Here is a 6,432-nt window from a genome sequence, read left to right on the forward strand (position 1 = left end):
GCCACATGGTAAGCAATGAGGGGGGCAGAGGACAGAGCAGGGTTTCACTGCGGCCAGTCCGTCGGGAGGTGCTGGGGGATGTTCCAGGAGAACAGCAGAAACGTGTGACGCTATGGATGTGGGCTTGGCAAGTTGCATCTGGAGTTGAGGAGAGGCCACCCATGGAGAACAGGAACCACAAGGCGGAGAGTGGAGCTTGTGGGAGGGCGAAAATTAAGACCAAAGAATGGAAACCTGCCAGTGTGAGAGACCACCTGGCAAAAACCAGGAGAGTATGGAGTCATGGCGGCCCAGGCAGAAGTTCTGGGAGGAAAGAAATGGTCAACACTACAGGGAAGTCAAACACTGCAGGGGAGGCAAATAAGACAGGAACTGAAAAAGCATCCATTGGCAAATCCCTGATGTCATTAGTGAAAATAATTGCAGGCACGAACGGGGAGAGGGAAGGATGTGGGGCAGGAAGCCCAGCTCCTGTGGCAGGAAGCCCAGCTCCTGCGGGGAGATGAGGAGGTAACACCCGTCCCGTAGGTCATGTAGAGCGGCCTTGGAACATCTGATTCCTCACCTGAGACTCTTCTTTCCTGGTGTGGCTTTGTTCTAGAAAGGTCTGGAAGACTTGTCACAGTCCTGAGGCAGGATGAGCCTTTGGTCCTGATCTCTTGGATGCCCAGACAGCCCAGTAAACCAGCAGAGCTCTGGACAAGTTAAGCAGCCCATTGAAATCAACATTCCCGGTAATCATATATCTAAGAGATTCCAAAATGTTCCTGGGATTCTTTTATGGGGTCTGCATAGGGTTAGAAAGCAGTGGAGTCAAAGGGCCTTCTCCCTTGGCCTCCATGGCCACCGTCCTCTACTTTTGTCAATTGGTCTCCCCAGAGTGAGTCCAGGTTCCTGCTTCCAGCCTTCTGGACCAGGCCCTGCCACAAGTGAGAGTTGGCCGGTTGGGTATCTGGTTTAGTCACTCGCCTCCACACTTTCACATCCTCTATCAACACCTGCACACTTGGGTTGTGACCACACATGCTCTTCCTGTTTGTACAGAAAGTGCCATTCAGAAAGCTTGCCAGCGAGAAGACAGCTCCACGCTCAGCCTCAGAAGAAAGACGTTCAACGATTTACTGGGGAGAGAAAGAAAAGGAACGGGAGCTGAGAGGTAAGATCAAACTGGAGGGCATGTGGGCCCTCTGGGATGCCTTGCGTGGAAGAGAGGTAGCCCCCACTTTGTGCCCTGAAGGGTGGCACTTCAAGTAGCTGTGCCCATGCTCCACTGGGCAGGGCAGTGGGGAGCATTCTTGGTCAGCCTCACCGAGATGGTCCAGGCCCTGGTGAACAGTCAGAGGGATTGAAAAGGAAGAGATGGGATGTGACCAAAGTCAGTCACTGAAGCCGTGAGAGTGTGTGTGTGTGTGCATGTGTGTATGTGTGTGTGTGTGGTGGAGGGTGCACATAAAGAAGACATAACCTGGGTATGAACATGCTCATACACACATGTATGATGCTGGCTGGGGCCTTATGAAAAGTGTTTTAACCTCATGTGGCCCATTAGCTATAACCTCAGAAAAAGAAACCATGACATGGCCACAGACTGGACCCCAGTCAACGGCCCCAGTGAGTGAGCTCACAAGGAGAGAGCATGGGCGGTTCCACCTAAGGCCCCCGTCACTCCTGCAGAAATGACTTGGAATAATGACCTCCTCACTGTTAGGGGCTAACAGCACTATCTTTGTAATTCTTGGAACATTGTATATGTGTGTATTTATGTATGTGTGTGTGAATACACACATCATGTATTTATACACATTACATTATGTGTATGTGTGTTTATGTGTGTATATACATATACACACACATATGGTATAATGCAATATACACAGTGACCAGAATTTTGAAACCAAAGAGAACTAATTGTAAGACGAAGGGTTTTTTTTTTCCTAATATGTGATTTCCTTGCTATTCAAGTCTCACAAATATAAAAATGAAATAATGTCTACACATGCATTTCATATTCCTTTTATTCAAAGGGGGATCATTCAGGTAGCTAAAATCCAAGTGTTTACAGTAACAAAGTGGTGGTAAACTCATTCTTTGAATGTTGATCGTGCAAACTAAATAATCCTCCAAAAATATTGTCTCTGCCATTATTAAAAGTATGTGTTCCTTGGTGCAGAATTTAAGAATGTTCTAACTACAAGAGTGCCTTTTTACCTAGGGCTGTCCCAACTCACTGTTGAAGTGAAATGATTGCAGTGAAAGTAATACAGACATTCAGTATTCTTAGTTTTGGTTGTGTTCCTGTCAACTGCTATTCCCTTGTTCTAGGTGTGACTTCACTTAGTGTTTAGTTGTGTTACGCATATTTATATTTGATTTGCATTCAGAAAATAGAAAAATATATACATTGCTTATTTTCTAGATTTCGAGGTTTAAATCCCCACTCTAACGTGATGGTTTTGGGCAAGTCACTATACATCTCTGCATCAGAGTTCCCACATCTGTAACACAAGTACAATAGTAGACAGTAGTCCTTCCTCTTAAGTAAGAATTAAATAAGCTAATACATTCAAAGTGCTTAGAAGAGTGCCTGGCACATTGAAAGGGCTCAGTAAGTATTAGCAGCTGTTATCATTGGTATTAACAGCTGTTATCATTGTCATCATCATCATTATCATCATCACTATCTTTTGTACAATTAAGCCATCAAACTCGAAGGGACATGGTAAAAGTTTGGGAAAGGTGGAAGGTGGGAGATGGTGTGTGTAAAATGGGTTTGGGAGGTGACACTTAAGGCCAGAGCAGTGACATTACAGTCCTTACACTGCAGCTACAGACAAGTAGTGAGCAGGAAAGAGGAAAAGCACAGAACACCCCTCCCTACGAGGCCTGCTTGTGAGAGGAACCTGCTCTGGAGCTCTGGGGGCTCAATCACATGTACTCATACACATCTTGTACAGCAAACCAGGAAATAGGCACATGGGACGGTGACATCCAAATGATAGTACATCATATGCGTTCAGTGCCTCTCAGGTGTGAGACATGGCGCTCGGCATTTTACACACATTTTGTTATTGTGTCTGAGCCATTGCGATTATGCTTATTTTAGAGGAGAGACTGGTAGGTAGCCTAAGAGTGCAGAGCTGGGAAATAGCAGCGTTGGGATCTGGCCATCTCCAGATCCTGTGTCCCAATCCCCCAGGTGTCACACCCAGAATACAAAGCAAGTAGTAACAAAACGTGACTAGTGAGGATGTCCAGTTTCAGAGTTTAAGAAACAAGTTCAAAGTCACAGTGAAAGCTGAAGGCATGGTGAGGAGCTGGATGCTGGTTTCCAAATTCCAACCATCTTTTCTGCACCACTACTCAGAGGAAGGACCCATAGTCTGACGTCCTGCCTATCAAGGTTGACAGCTATGGATCCTTCCGTAAATAACTTTTCTCTTCTGCACTTCCACGTCTTTTTCTGTGAAGTGTCCTATAATGTCCTGTCCTACAGAGTTCACAGGGTTTTATGAGGGCTCAATGAGTCTACATATGTAAAATGCTGTTATATTATTTCCGAGTCATGTAAGGAAAATGTGTTGAAATCCACCTTTGGTAAAGGCAAGTTAAATGGAAAGGAAAAGTATAAATAATGTTGGTTCTTAATGACATGCCATTAGGTATGATTTAACTTGTTCTTTCAAATGACCCATTTGCACCCTCTGGAACTGATGTTCCATAATTTGTGCAACCATTCCCATATATGAAAATGTAGTTCATTTCCAGTTTTTGAATATTACAAGTTAAATTACAATGACTGTTCTAGAAATCCTTTAGTGCAATCATCCTATCTGTTCTTTTAGTATTTCCAAGTCTGACAAACAAGTCATATCTCATTTCTGCTTTCATTTGCCTTTTTTTTTTGGTTATTAGTGAGTTGATTCTCAATGTTTTAAAACATAGCTTTGCCAAAAACTAAAAACATTGTTCTTCATCCAGAAAACAGCCAAAAATACATGCTCCTTTCAAAGTGAAATGGCACCATTGTTCTCATCATTAAAATACAAGCAGGTGTTTGTGTACAAATATAAACCTATTAAAAAGCGTCTTGCATAGATATTCCTCTTTATAGCTTTTATCTGCGCTAAAAATGGGGGGTTATAATGAATACAAGACAACTAGACTCCTGCAAGAATTAATAAACATGACAATTTGATTTATTGCTGTTCCTTGACTATAGCCTGTTGACAGATTTTTTCTTTATGGAAAAATTACCATGGTTTAAATCTCTATCATATGGCACTTAATTCAATTGGCAATATGTTACCAATTAGATCCTGCTTAAACTACCATCAGCCAGCAGACCAGGGGACATGTTAAATAGAATGACAATCAGATAACTAGTAAAACGCTTTGTGGCAGCTTTCTCAGGGCCAAGGAGCAATGTGGAGACCACGGATAAAGAAGAGAGAAAGGGCAAATAGGGCTTTTACTTTTCCCCATCCTGGAAATTGAAATTGTTTCAAGTTCTCTTAAAAGGATGCAAAGAGTTTGTGTTTGAGTGGTGGTTGCATAAGTTGATATTCACCACTCCCCTTCCGCCTCTTCAACCTCTCGTCCCTTTGATGATAAATTGGCAAACAGAAAGGCATTCTACCCCCAGATCCTCTCTAATGGGATGGTGCATAACTGCAACTCAGTTGTTGTGTCCCATTTAGTGGGACACTTTTTTTTTTTTTTGAGACAGAGTCTTGCTCTGTTACCCAGGCTGGAGTGCAGTGGCACGATCTCAGCTCACTGCAACCTCCGCCTGCTGGGTTCAAGTGATTTTCCTGCCTCAGCCTCCTGAGGAGCTGGGATTACAGACACCCACCATCACGCCCGGCTCATTTTTGTATTTTTAGTAGAGATTGGGTTTCACCATATTGGCCAGGCTGGTCTCGAGCTCCTGACCCCAGGTGATGCACCCCCCTCAGCTTCCCAAAGTGCTGGGATTACAGGCGTCAGCCACTGCGCCTGGCATACTGGTATCTTTTAAGATTTCACTTTCTCCCAAGCCCTGGATGATGACCACAGTAAAGAGAAATCTTTTGAAGTGGTATGAGCTCCCTTTTTCTATTTTCCTCTTGGAGTGTGGTTGTATCAGACAGTGCTCCTATTGCAAAAGACAGAAACCGAATCAGGCTATGCTGAACAAAATGTCAATCTGGCGGAACAATACTGGGGGCTGACTGACTTAAAATAGAGCGGCAAGCAAAGGTAAGAAAACCATCAAGAACCACAGGAATGGAAACGTGGCAACAGCCTGGGCCACATGATGTGGCTGCCACAGTGACAGATATGACCTCAATTGTCCCCATATTGGGATGTCACTTATTTAAAATCCCAGAGAGAGGGAAGAGAGTGATGACCCCTGTTTAGATGACTCGCCTGCCCCTTGGGGAAAGGTAGACCCTCCATTAGACTTCCGGCCTATCTCCCACATCTATGCGTAGTGAGGCATTCCCCGAAGGAAGACTGCGGTGGTAACAGGAAGGGTAGATAGTTGGTGGTGACAGCAAAAAAAATCACAAACGTCTTCCACACAGTCATTGCACAGTGAGCTCTGAGTGGAGGCTGGCTTGTTATCATGGGCAATCTAGCCGTTGGTGGGTTTGTTTGCAGAGATAGGCATACAAAAGGGAGAACTGGCAGATGGCCACCCCATGCTTCCTGCATTCTCATTCTGGTCGCTTTGCTTCCACAGCTAGGAGTGGAGTATGAAGCCCAAGGACTTTTCTTAAAGACCTGAGCAGTTATCTGGAACACCTCACAAAATCACAGTAGTGGGTATTATTTCCCAGCTCCTACTCTACACTGGGCATGGATGTTACGGACATTCTCTCTGAGTCCCACAACACCGCTGCAAGGCAGATATGATACACTCCTTTCACCTATGGAGAACGGAGGCTCAAAGAGGCTAAGTGACCCTCAGTAAACACAGAAGAGGGGTCCTCGTCCAGTCTGCCCAGCTCTGAAACCTCCCATGCCAGCTCCCTCAGGGCGATCCTGAGTCTAGGCTGTACAGGCAGTTCATGTGGTTGTATTTAAATAAAATCCCTTTCCTCCAGGATGCCAGTGTGTGTGTGTGTGTGTGTGTGTGTGTGTGTACGCACGTGTGCACATGCACACATGCACGCACCAGAAGCACATAACCAGGGAGAATACTGAGAGGAAAGCTAGGGGCTCAGAGGAAAAACATCCCATGTGTTACAACTTTGCCTGGCTGTCCCTATTTCTAAATACCATGACAACATTTTCTGAAGCAAAGATCAAAGGACATATGGTCTGACTCATGGGTTAGCAAAGGGAAAAATCTTTGAAATTGGGAATATCTGGGACATTCTGAGATGTGTGGCTACAGTCATTCCCAGAGCACCTGGAAATCATGAAGTTTTTTGGGAAACACCATGA

At 44.7% G+C, this 6,432-nt stretch overlaps 1 long non-coding RNA gene across 1 annotated transcript; it reads left to right on the plus strand.

Moving 5' to 3' along the window:
• Positions 1-877: 877 nt before the first annotated feature.
• LOC112604777 lies at positions 878-6,092 on the plus strand. The gene is made up of 2 exons (XR_003115280.1): positions 878-1,156; positions 5,726-6,092. It is a non-coding gene; the product is annotated as an uncharacterized LOC112604777 (long non-coding RNA).
• The last annotated feature ends 340 nt before the right edge of the window (positions 6,093-6,432 follow it).

The sequence above is a fragment of the Theropithecus gelada genome, chromosome 13 (genome assembly GCF_003255815.1).
Source record: "Theropithecus gelada isolate Dixy chromosome 13, Tgel_1.0, whole genome shotgun sequence".
Classification (NCBI taxonomy): domain Eukaryota; kingdom Metazoa; phylum Chordata; class Mammalia; order Primates; family Cercopithecidae; genus Theropithecus; species Theropithecus gelada.